Source organism: Loxodonta africana, chromosome 9 (assembly GCF_030014295.1).
Source record: "Loxodonta africana isolate mLoxAfr1 chromosome 9, mLoxAfr1.hap2, whole genome shotgun sequence".
Taxonomy (NCBI): Eukaryota; Metazoa; Chordata; class Mammalia; order Proboscidea; family Elephantidae; genus Loxodonta; species Loxodonta africana.
The window spans coordinates 19,907,179-19,920,403 of record NC_087350.1 but is presented as its reverse complement, the minus strand read 5'-3'; positions in this window follow the sequence as shown (position 1 = coordinate 19,920,403).

Genomic DNA, 13,225 nt, shown 5'->3' with positions numbered 1-13,225 from the left:
CAGTTATTGATGAAGATCAAAGACTGCGGCCTTCAGTATGGGTTACACCTTAACATAAAACAAAAATCTCCACAACTGGACCAATAAGCAACATCATGAAAAACAGAGAAAAGATTGAAGTTGTCAAGGATTTCATTTTACTTGGATCTACAGTCAGCACCTGTGAAAGTAGCAGGCAAGAAATCAAATGACACTGTTGAGAGGCAGGGCAAAGACGGCAGAGTAGTTACATGCTTCCCGTGATTCCTCTTACAATAAAGACCCAAAAAAACAAACGATTGTTATATGACAATCTAGGAGCTCTGAACATCAAAGACAAGGTTGAGAAGTTGGGCTGAGTGTCGGGGGGAGGGAGAGACAGTTCAGAAGTAGCAAGGATTTGTCAGACCTGACTTGGCTGGCACCCTGCAATCTGGATCAGCCAGAGTGTGAGGCCTGAGGCAAGCAGTAGTGCTCGGTACACGTTTTCCACGCTGGGGAAAACTGAACAGCAGAGAGTCTTTTAAAGCCTCAGGAACCAGGGAGGAGTGGTGCTGAATTGTCGAAAGTTAAGTGTAAGTGTCTAACCTACCATGTGACATTAAAAAAAACCCTTCCCCCTCTAGGAAGGACTTCCCTCCCATTCACCTGCCTCCCCCAGCCCCCCCGCTTTGCTCTGGTCCAGATCCAGCTTCAGCAATTGCCAAGCCCCCTGGACCAGAAGTGGGGCCGGTGGCACGCCCCAAGCCATTCTCTTGGCTTTGGAGAGAGAACGATAACAGGAAAAAATGATCTGCCAGCTCCCCTAAGCCTGGACCTCAGGGCAGCCACAGCTCCTTTGCCTAGACACAGGCATAAGAAGTTCACAGACTTTGAATACCTTTCACCCTGCATAGACCCGTGTGGCCCATTTCAACAGCATAGGCCCTATTAGCATAGTACAACAGGGTATGTACCTGAAGTCTGTTTTCAACTACAACAGCTAAGGGGGAGTGGCAGATTTGCGACATTTGACACCACCTACCCATTAAGCAGGGCAATGGGTTTAATGGGTTCACCCACATGGGGGGCCTGAGGACTGGTGGCTCCACCCACTCCACTTAGCGACACATGACAGGGGTCTGAGAATAAGTGCTGCCTCCCAGTCTATACAGCCAATAGCACTGGGAGCCCAAAATCTGGCTGCAAAACCCAGCCACCTATGCACTCTAGGGAACAGAGACATGCCTTCCACCCAGGCAAGCAGGGGAAGCCATCAGCCCCCTACCTTGCTCAGCACATAACCTTCTACTGCAGCCAGATACCTATACCTGCTCCAATCACCCCTACATAGCCCTGGTCATCTAGGACTGTAGGTGAGAACCTGTACCACACACTCGGTAACCAATGACCTGGACACCTAAGCTGAATCCACACAGGAAAAATAAATGGATTCCTAGGCCTGCATACCTAGTAGCAACTTTAACCACCTGGTGACAGGAAGGGAGAGCTTCAGAGATGCCAATGATCAAACTAGCTCACACAACCAGCCTATCTGGGTATATTGAAACAAAACGAGAAGCTAGGACACAGTAAGAAAACATAAAATAAATACAATAACTTATTTATGTCTCAGAAACAACAGTCAATATCAAATAACATAAAGAGGCAGACCATGATGGCTTCAGCAAGCAACCAAAACAAAGAGCCAAGAAACCTCCCAGATGAAGAAAAAGCCTTGGAATTAATGGACATAGAATTCAAAAGGTTAATATACAGAGAGCTCTTCAAGAGTTCAGGAAGGAGATCAGGCGAAATGCAGACCAAGCAAAGGAACACATAGACAGAGCAACAGAGGAACATAAGAAGGTTATACAAAAGCATAATGACTAATAGGCTGCAAGAACCCATAGAGAGACAGCAAATAGAAATCCAAAAGATTAACAATAAAATTTCAGAATTAGGCAACTCAAGAGAAACTCGCACTTGATGCCAATTTATTTAAGGAAAAATCAGATAAAAGAACTTTAAAAAATGAAGAAACTGTAAGAATTATGTGGGACTCTATCAAGAGAATCAACTACAAGTAATTGGAGTACCAGAACAGGAAGGGATAACAGAAAATGCAGAGAGAATTGTTGAAGATTTGTTGGCAGAAAACTTCCCTGATATGGTGAAAGACAAGAAGATATCTATCCAAGAAGCTCATCGAATCCCACACAGGGTAGACCCCAAAGAAAGTCACCAAGACATATTATAATCAAACTTGCCAAAACCAAAAATAAAGAATTTTAAGAGCAGCTAGGGATAAATAAAAAGTCTCCTACAAAGCAGAGTCAATAAGACCAAGCTTGGACTACTCAGTAGAAACCAGGCAGGCAAGAAGGCAATGGGATGACATACATAAAGCCTTGAAGGAAAAAATTGCAATGAAGAATTATATATCCAACAAAACTGTTTCTGAAATATGATGGCGAAATTAGGACATTTACAGATAAACGGAAGTTAAGGGAATTTGTAAAAACCAAACCAAATTACAAGAAATACTAAAGAAAGTTATCCGATTAGAGAATCAATAATATAACAACCCAAGACTAGAACACAGGACAAAACAACCAGATATTAACTCAGAGAAGTCACAAAACTAAGTCAAAGCTAAAACACTGAAAATAGGAAAACAGAGACTTCAGTATGTAAAAGATGACAACATTAAAACAAAAAACAGGAACTAAATAATGTAGTCATAGAACTTTCATATGGAGAGGAAATCAAGGCAATATCAAGAAATAAAAGATTGGTTTAAACTTAGAAAAATAGAGGTAAAATTTAAGGTAACCACAAAGGAAACTAAGAATCATACACATCAAAATAAAGAAGAAAAACATAAAGACTCAGCAAATACAGAATCAACAATGAAAAAGATGAAAAGAAAATACATAAAGAAAAATGATTCAGCACAGAAAATTAAGTGGGAAAAAAAACTGTCAACAACACTCAAAAAGATACCTCAAAATGACTGCACTAAACTCATACCTATCAATAATTACACTGAATGTAAGTGGACTAAATGCACCAATAAAGAGACAGAGAGTGGCAGAATTGATTAAAAAACATGATCTGTCTATGTGTTGCCTACAAGAAACACACCTGAGGCTCAAAGACACAAAGTAAAACTCAGGATGGAAAAAAATACATCAAGCAAACAACAATCAAAAAAGAGCAGGAGTGGTAATATTCATCTCTGACAAAATGGACTTTAAAGCAAAATCTACCACAAAGGATAAGGAAGGGCACTATATAATGATTTAAGGGTCAATACACCAGAAAGACATGACCATAATAAATATTTACATGCCCAATGACAGGACTCCAAAATACATAAAACAAACTCTTAACAGCTTGAAAAGAAAGATGGACAGCTCCACAATAATAGTAGGAGTCTTTAACACACCACTTTCAGTGAAGAACATCAAGAAAGAAGCTCAACAAAGACACGGAAGAGATAAAAGCCACATCAACCAACTTGATCTCATAGACATCTACAGAACATTCCACCCAATAGTAGACAAGTATACTTTCTTTTCCAATGCATGTGGAATATTCTCTAGAATAGACCACATATTAGGCCATAAACCAAGCCTTAACAGAATCCAAAGCATCAAAATACTACAAAACCTCTTTTCTGATCAAAAAACCATAAAAGTAAAAATCAAAAACAGAAAAAGCAAGGAAAGAAAAAAATCAAACACATGGAAACTGAAGAACACCTTACTCAAAAACTATTGGGTTATAGAAGAAATTAAGGACAGAGTAAAGAAATTCATAGAATCAAATGAGAATGAAAACATATCCTACCAGAACCTTTGGGACACAACAAAAGCAGTGCTCAGAAGTCAGTTTATATCAATAAATGCACACATCCAGAAAGAAGAAAGGGGGAAAATCAAAGAATTAACCCTACAACTCGAACAAATAGAGAACTGCAAAAGAAGCCCTCAGGCACCAGAAGAAAACAAATTCAAAAATTAGAGCAGAATTAAGTGAACTAGAGAATAGAAAACCAATAGAAAGAGTTAAAAAGACCGAAAGCTGGTTCTTTGAAAAGATCAACAAGATTGATAAACCATTGGCCAAACTGACAAAAGAAAAACAGAAGTCAAAGCAAGTAACCCAAATAAGAAATGAGATGGGCGATTTGACAGCAGACCCAACTGAAATTAAAATAATCATAACAGAATACCATGAAACATTGTAGTCCAACAAATTTGAAAACCTAGAGGAAATGGACAAATTTCTAGAAACACTACCTACGGAAACTAACACAAACTGAGGTAGAAAAACTAAATAAACTTATAACAAAAGAAGAATTTGAAGAGGCAATTAAAAGACTCCCAACAAAAAAAAAAGCCCTGATCCTGATGGCTTCACTGGAGAATTTTACCAAACTTTCAGAGAAGAGTTAACACCACTACTACTAAATGTATTTCAGAGCATAGGAAAGGATGGAATACTCCCAAACTCATTCTATGAAGCCAGCATATGCCTGATACAAAAACCAGGTAAAGACACCACAAAAAAAAAGAAAATTACAGACCAATATCCCTCATGAACATAGAAAAAAAAAAAAATCAACAAAATTCTAGCCAATAGAATTCAACAACATAGCAAAAAATAATTCAGCATGGCCAAGTGAGATTCGTACAGGTATGCAGGAATGGTTCAACATTAGAAAAGCAATGTAATCCATCACATAAATAAAACAAAAGACAAGAACCACGTGATCTTATCAATTGATGCAGAAAGGGCATTTGACAAAGCCCAACACCCAACACTAATAAGAATTCTCAGTAAAGTAGGGATAGAAGGGAAATTCCTTAACATGATAAAGGGCATTTATACAAAACCAACGGCCAACATCATCCTAAGTGAAGAGAGTCTGAAAGCATTTCCCTTGAGGACAGGAAACAGACAAGGATGCCCTTTATCACCACACTCTTTCAACACTGTGCTGGAGGTCCTAGCCAGAGCAATAAGGCAAGAAAAAGAAATAAAAGGCATCCAAATTGGTCAGGAAGAAGTAAAAGTGTCTCTATTTGCAGATAATATGATCTTATACACAGAAAACCCCAAAGAATCCACAGGAAAACTATTGTAACTAATAAAAGATTTCAGCAAAGTATCAGGATACAAGATAAACATACAAAAATCAGTTGGATTCCTCCACACCAACAAAGAGAACTTCAAAGAGGAAGTCACCAAATTAATACCGTTTGCAGTAGCCCCCAAGAAGATAAAAAATACTTTGAAATAAATCTAACCAGAGACGTAAAACACCTGTATGAAGAAACTACAAGATACTACTGCAAGAAACCAAAAGAGACCTACATAAGTGGAAAAACATACTTTGTTCCTGAATAGGACTCAACATTGTGAAAATGTCAATTCTACCCAAAGCGATCTATGCATACAATACAATCCCAATCCAAATTCCAACCATATTTTTTAATGAGCTGGAGAAACAAATCGCCAACTTCATATGGAAAGGGAAGAGGCCCAGATAAATAAAGAACTACTAAAGAAGAACAAAATGCGAAGCCTCACACTACCTGATTTTAGAACCTATTATACCGCCACAGTAGTCAAAACAGCCTAGTACAGGTACAATAACAGATACATAGACCAACGGGACAGAATTGAGAATCTAGATGTAAATTCATCCATCTGTGAGCAGCTGATATTTGACAAGGGCCCAAAATCCATTAAATGGGGAAAAGACAGTCTCTTTAACAAATGGTGCTGGCATACCTGGGTATCCATCTGCAAAAAAAATGAAACAAGACCCATATCTCACACCATGTACAAAAACTAACTCAAAATGGATCAAAGACCTAAATAAACCAAACCAAACCCACTGCTGTTGAGTTGATCCAGACTCATAAAGACCTAAATGTAAAATCTAAAACAATAAATATGGAAGAAAAAATAGGGACAACGCTAGGAGCTCAATACATGGCATAAACAGAATGCAAACCATAACTAACAGGCAACAAACACCAGAAGAGAAAGTAGATAACTGGGAGCTGCTAAAGATCAAACAATTATGGTTATCCAAAGACTTCCCCAAAAGTGTAAAAAGACAACCTACAGACTAGGAAAAAATTTTTGGCTATGACATAGCCGATCAGGGTCTAATCTCTAAAATCTACAAGATACTGCAAAACCTCAACAACAAAAAGACAAATAACCCAATTAAAAAACGGGCAAAGGATATGAACAGGCACTTGGCCAAAGAAGACATTCAGGCAGCTAACAGACACATGAGGAAATGCTCAGGATCATTAGCCATTAGAGAAATGCAAATCAAAACTACAATGAGATACCATCTCACCCCAACAAGGCTAGGACTAATCCAAAAAACACAAAATAGTAAATGTTGGAGAGGTCGTGCAGAAATTGGAACACTTACACACTGCTGGTGGGAATGTAAAATGGTACAACCACTTTGGAAATCAATTTGGTGGTTCCTTTAAAAACTAGAAGACCATACGATCCAGCAACCCCACTCCTTGGAATATATCCTAGAGAAATAAGAGCCGTCACACAAATAGATATATGCACACCCATGTTCATTGTAGCACTGTTCACGATAGCAAAAAGATAGAAACAACCTAGGTGCCCATCAACAGACGAATGCATAAAAAAATTATGGTATACACATACACACAGTGGAATAGTACACAATGATGAAAAACGATGATGAATCCATGAAACATCTCACAACATGGATAAATCCGGAAGGCATTATGCAAAGTGAAATTAGTAACAAAAGAACAAATATTATATAAGGCCACTATTATAAGAACTCAAGAAATGGTTTAAACACAGAAGAAAACATTGATTGTTACAAGGAGGGGAGGGAAGGAGAGGGGAATTCACTAACTAGATTATAAACAAGAATTATCTTAGGTGAAGGAAGGACGACACACAATACAGGGGAAGTCAGCGCAACTGGACTAAACCAAAAGCTAAGAAGTTTCCTGGACACAACTATACACTTTGAGGGACAGAGTGGCAGGGGCTGAAGTCTGGGGACCATGGTTTCAGGGGACATCTAGGTCAATTGGCATAACAAAGTTTATTAAGAAAATGTTCTGCATCCCACTTTGGTGAGTGGTGTCTGGGGTCTTAAAAGCTTTCAACTGCCCATCTAAGAAGCATCTACTGGCTCCAACCCACCTGGTGCAAAGGAGAATGAAGAACACCAAAGACACAAAGAAAATATTAGCCCAATAGACAGAAAGGGCCAAACAAATGAAAGCCTCCATCAGTGTGAGACCGGAAAAACTAGATGGTGCCTGGCTACCACCAATGACCGCCCTGACAGGGAACACAACAGAGTCCCTGATGGAGCAGGAAAAGAGTGTGGACCAGAACTCGAATTCAAGTAAAAAGATCAGACTTAATGGTCTGACTGAGACTAGAGGAGCCCTCAAAGACATGGCCCCCAGATTCTCTGCTAACCCAGAACTAAAACCATTCACAAAGCCAACTCTTCAGACAAAGATTAGACTGGACTATGAAACATAAAATAATACTTGTGAAGAGTGTGCTTCTGAGTTCAAGTAGATACCTGAGACTAAACGGGCAGCTTTTGTCTGGAGGCAGGATGAGAAGGCAGAAAGGGGCAGGAGGTTGTTGAATGGACATGAGAAACCTGGCGGCGGAGGTGGGGAAGGAGAGGGGAAGTATGTTGTCACATTATAGGAATTGCAACTAGTGTCGCATAACAATACGTGTGTAAATTTTTGTATGAGAAATTAACTTGAGCTGTAAACTTTCACCTAAAGCATAATACAAAAATTTTTTTTTTTAAATCAAGTGACACATTGCATTGGACAAATCTGCTGCAAAAGACCTATTTAAAGTGTTAAAAAGCAAAGATGTCACCTTGAGGGCTAAGGTGTGACCTTAGGGTGTGGCCTCATATTCATGCAAAAGCTGAACAATGAATAAGAAAGACTGAAGAAGAACTGATGCCTTGGAATTATGGTGTTGGCGAAGAGTATTAAATGTACTGTGGACTGCGAGAAGAATGAACAAAACTGTCTTGGAAGGAGTACAGCCAGAATGCTACTTAGAAGCAAGGATAGTGAGACTTCATCTTGTGTACTTTAGACATGTTACCAGGAAACCAGTCCCTGGAGAAAGATATAATGCTTGGTAAAGTAGAGGGTCAGCAAAAAAGAGGAAGACCCTCAATGAGATGGATTGACACAGTGGCTGCAACAATGGGCTCAGCCATGGCAATGATTGTGAAGATGGTGCAGGACCCGGCAGTGTTTCGTTCTGTTGTGCATGGGGTCGCTATGAATCAGAACTGACTCAACAGCACCTGACAACAATAACAACATAGGTAACAATTCTCTATTTGCTCAAGTGAGGCTTTGGGGGAAAAAAATCTACCATTATCATTATTTTGTTTTTTAAAGAACACATTTTTGAACCTTAAGAAAAGATGGTGAAAATCATCTCAAAATAATGATTAATCTTACTAATTGAATAAATTTTGCATTGAAAAACTTACCTCCAGTTACCATCGAGTCGACTCATGGGAAGCCCATGTGTGTCAGAATAGAACTGAGTCCATAGGGTTTTCAATGGCTAATTTCGGGGAAGCATATAGCCAGGGCTTTCTTACAAGGAGCACTGAGGGGCAGTTCTGCTCTGTCCTGTAGGATCACTGTGAGTCAGAATGGACTAGACAGCAACGGGTTTGGTTTTTGGTTTTTTTTTTTTCTTACAACGTAAGTAATGTTATGTTGTAGGGTGGATTCAAACATCCAGCCTTTCTTAGTACGTTAACCGTTTGTACCACCCAGAGACTCCGACTAACTGATTACGCTGTCCTTATTAATCTCATTTTACTGTTTCCTTCTCTTCCTCCTTAGTGTCAGAACACTACTCTTACTTAGGATGGCAGTATATTCAATCAAACAAAAAAACTGTGTTTCTCAAAAACCTTGCTGTTACAGGTGGCCGTGTACCTGAGTTGTAGCCAATGAGAGAAATGGAAGCTGTTTTGGGGGGGCTTTCAGAAAAACTTAAAAGTAAGAGAGACACTAGGTAAAGAGATTTTTAGCCATTTCATCCTTAAGGACAAGATGGCTAGCGTTCCAGTCAACTTGGAGCATGAGGCACCTTCAAGAATGGTAGCCAAAGAATAAAAATGGCAAAAAAAAAAAAAAAAGGGTCTTGGGTCCCCAGAATTCACAGGAGTCACCATAACAGCCCTGGTCTGCCTAAGTCTAGACTTCATTTACAGTAAAGAAAAAATTTTCTATTTTGTTTAAGTTACTGTTATTTCAGGATCCTATTGCTAGCACTGAACTCAGCTGAGGCACTAGAATGAGGTTTGGGGTTTCCGTAATAGAAAGAAAAAAAAAAGACATGTTCTCTGCCCTTTTGAAATGTAGTCTAATGAAAGGAAACTTCCTTTAATTAATCATCATCTTCCAGCAGCCTAGATCAATAGATAATACAGTTGTCAAAGTGCAGTCGACTCAAGAGAGTAGCAAGTTTCATTCAGAAAAGGGGTGAGGAACCCTAAACTGCACCTGAGACAGGAAGTCAGAAAACTTACCTTGTGAGGCGCCATCTAGTTGGTTCCAACTCATAGCAACCCTATGTACAACAGAATGAAACACTGCCTGGTCCTGCTCCATCCTAGCAATCATTGTTATGCTTGAGCCCATTGCAGTCACTGTGCCAATCCTTCTCATTGAGGGTCTTCCTCTTTTATTGCTGACCCTCCACCAAGCATGATGTCCTTCTTCAGCAACTGAACCCTCCTGATAACATGTCCAAAGTATGTGCAACAGAGTCTCACCATCCTTGCTTTTAAGGAGCATTTTGGTATTCTGGAGCATTCTGCTTACTAAAATTCTGTGAATACTGTAGAATGGGGAAACAACTCTATCATTGTGCAAACTCTGACACAGAATTCCCAGAAAACAAAAATCTGTCCTATTTCCATTGAGTAATGATAAACTCTGTTTCAAAAGAATATTAAGGCAGCTTTACTCAGATTTTCTTTTGTTCAGTAAAAAAGACATTCCTATTTAGAGCATGCATCCCACCGCTCATGCTGTGTTGTAGCTTATAGAGCACATTTTTATTGCCTGCAGAAAGTAATAAATTACATTTTTTAAATGAGCGCATGGCTTAAAAACAATTTTCCTCATAAGTATTTCATAATGATTCACTTAGCATGAAATTAATAGTAAAGAACTGCTAAGAATAAGCATTTAAAATTTTCATTTGAAAAGGAATTAGGCACATTTTCGATTTGATTAATTCTGGCAACAATTAAGTCAAAAAGAAGCAAGTTTCATCCCATTTTTGTGCCTATTTCAGACTGACCGTTTAATTGCCTAGTGTTTTCCAGTAAGACTGTTTGTTCATTTACTAAAGTTTAGTGCACTCAAGTCATACGATAAAACAACTACTGTATGATAAAAGAACAAATCTCAAATGTAACACCAACGTGCATAAATATTCTATTTGCATTCCTCAGGACCCAAGATCTATAAGGGCAAGGAGAAGAAACTCATATTTAATGAACACCCGCTATGTGTCAGAGCTTTGGTGGCACAGTGGTTAAGCCCAGCACTCCATAGGAGAAAGATGTGGCAGTCCACTTCCATAAAGATCTACAACCTTGGAAACCCTAGGGGGGCAGTTCTACTCTGTCCTATAGGGTGGCTGTGAGTCGGAATTGACATGACGGCAAGGGGTTTTTTACTATTTTGCTAAGCTTTTACATATGCTGGAGCCCTCTTCAACGCGCCTTGGGTGGGTTCCAACCACCAAACTTGTAGCTAATTATTGTAGAGCGCTTAACCATTTGCACCACCGAGCAGTAATGACCATGCTGTTTGGCAATCAGCAGAAACTAACCCACTAAGACAGAGTGAACAGGCTATTTCCCATACATGGAGCACTTCTAGGAATCATGAAATTCAGCTCTGGGAGAGTATCTGAAGTCTCATTGGGACTTGGATTCACACTCCTTTAAATGGCTTAGATTTCTTTCTTCCTCACGCAAGCAGATAACACCACCTTTGCATTGCCCCCTGGTATTTCTTGTGCATGTATCTCACCTCCCAACAAGGCCACACCCATTTTAAAAGCTGAAACCAGATCCTCTTCTTTCATATCGCTCAAGGGTCTAGCAAAATACTGGACCAGAGATAGAAAGCAAGCACACTGTCATTTGCATCTGGCTAACAGACTTGTTTTGTTTAGCTTGAAGAGTATTTGGGGAAAAAAATAAATTAATTGAAAACATTTGGAAATCGGAAGGTTTCACATAAAATTCTGTGTTTTCAGCTTCTCTTGAAAAGTCGGGCAGTATGGGCACCCTGGGCCAGCATTTGGAGCCCTGGTGGCACAGTAGTTAAGAGCTCAGCTGCTAACCAAAAGGTTGGCAGTTCAAATCCACCAACTGCTCCTTGGAAGCCCTATGGGGCAGTTCTGCTCTATCCTATAGGGTTGCTACAAGGTTGGAGTCAACTTGATGGCAACAGGTTTTGGTTTGGTTTGGGTTGGGTCAGCATTTTTTCCTGGCAACCATCAGCTGGAGTAGCAGGCAGAGGTTCTGCAGCTTAGGGACTCCATTCAGCCCCTTTAAGCTTTTGAGTTTGAGACCACTGTGCTAGATAGACATCTGTAGAAATCCTTAGTGATACCATATTATACCTTGACTTTTCAAGTGTGGAAACTGCTTGCTAAACCCAAATTTGGCCCTGGAACTTTTTGAGAGCATCTTCCCCAAGCGTTTTTAATGTGTAAGTCGTCCTCTCCAGCTTCAGTTGCCATTGAGTCGATTGCAACTCATGGCAACCCCATGTGTGTGAGAGTAGACCTGTGCTCCACAGGGCTCTCAGCGGCTATGATCTCTCGGCAGTAGATCATTAGATTTTTCATCTGAGGTGCCTCTGGGCGGACTTGAACCTCCAGCCTTTTGGGTAGCAGTTGAGCTCATTAACCATTTACACCACCCAGGGGCCAATTCTCTCCTAGGACCTTGCTAATCAAAGAGTAATATGTGGATCGGCATCAGCTGGATAAATGCGGTTACAAATGCGGGATCTGGGGCCCTACCCCAGGCCTACTGAATCTAAATGTCCATTTTAGCAACATCTCCAGGCAATTTAGTTATGCATTAAAAGATTTGGGAAGTACCGCTCTAGGAAACACTCGTAGCTACTCCTATCACACAGACACGCACCACTAATACCAGGCCACTTCACTCATTTATGTCATAGAGATAATATTTTGAAAATTATTAACATGCCCTTTTCTTTTGCCTTTTTGAATGTGCAGTTAGAGACAGCCTTCTGAATGGGTGGGAAGGGACTAGGAATACAAAAGGATACCCAAAGGAAAAAAATTCTCTAGGATCAAGCCAGGACCACCCAACTCATAGAATGTACCTATTACTCTTGATGGTAGGAGGAGGATATATTGTAGGAAAAAGAAAAGCACCACTCTTTATAAGCGCTGAGAATGGAGGGGACCTGGCAACCAGACATGAGGGAGATTAAGACCTGGAGGTGAATATGTGCAAATGTCCTGTTCTCCAGGGAGGTGCATAGAATCAGTAAGGGTGACACTGAAGGCGCAAGGGTACCTTACCCTCACCAGAAAAATCAGTTGCCATCAAGTTGACTCTGACTCATTGTGACCCCATGTGTGTCACAGTAGAACTATACTTTAGAGTTTTCAATGGCTGATTTTTTGAAAGTAGATCAAAAGGCCTTTCTTCCAAGGCACCTCTGGGTGGACTCCAATCTCCAACCTTTTGGTTAGCAGCCGGTTTCACCCCTTGCCCTCGTGTTCTTCTAAAATCTTGATCTGGGGCTCCCCCACTCTGGTTGGGGGTGCAACCACATCACCTTGATGGCCAGAGTAAGTTGAGAGTAAATGGGCCCGTAACTGCTGAGCTGGAAGCCTGGAAGGAAACCGTGGCATAGACTCAGGGGCCTACGGCCAGTGTAGACCAACATGAGGGCAAGTCAGCAAGGAATCGTGCGAGATTGCAACCAAACTGACAGAGACCAAACTCGAGGTACCCCAGGGGGGAATGCTATCCAAGTGACCTGCAAACAGATGGACTAGAGCCATTACACTGAAGGCCGGAGAAGTCAAAGGACTCCTCACCTGGGGATCCCAGCCCTTCAGTGTCTCCACGTTAATTGCTGTTAGC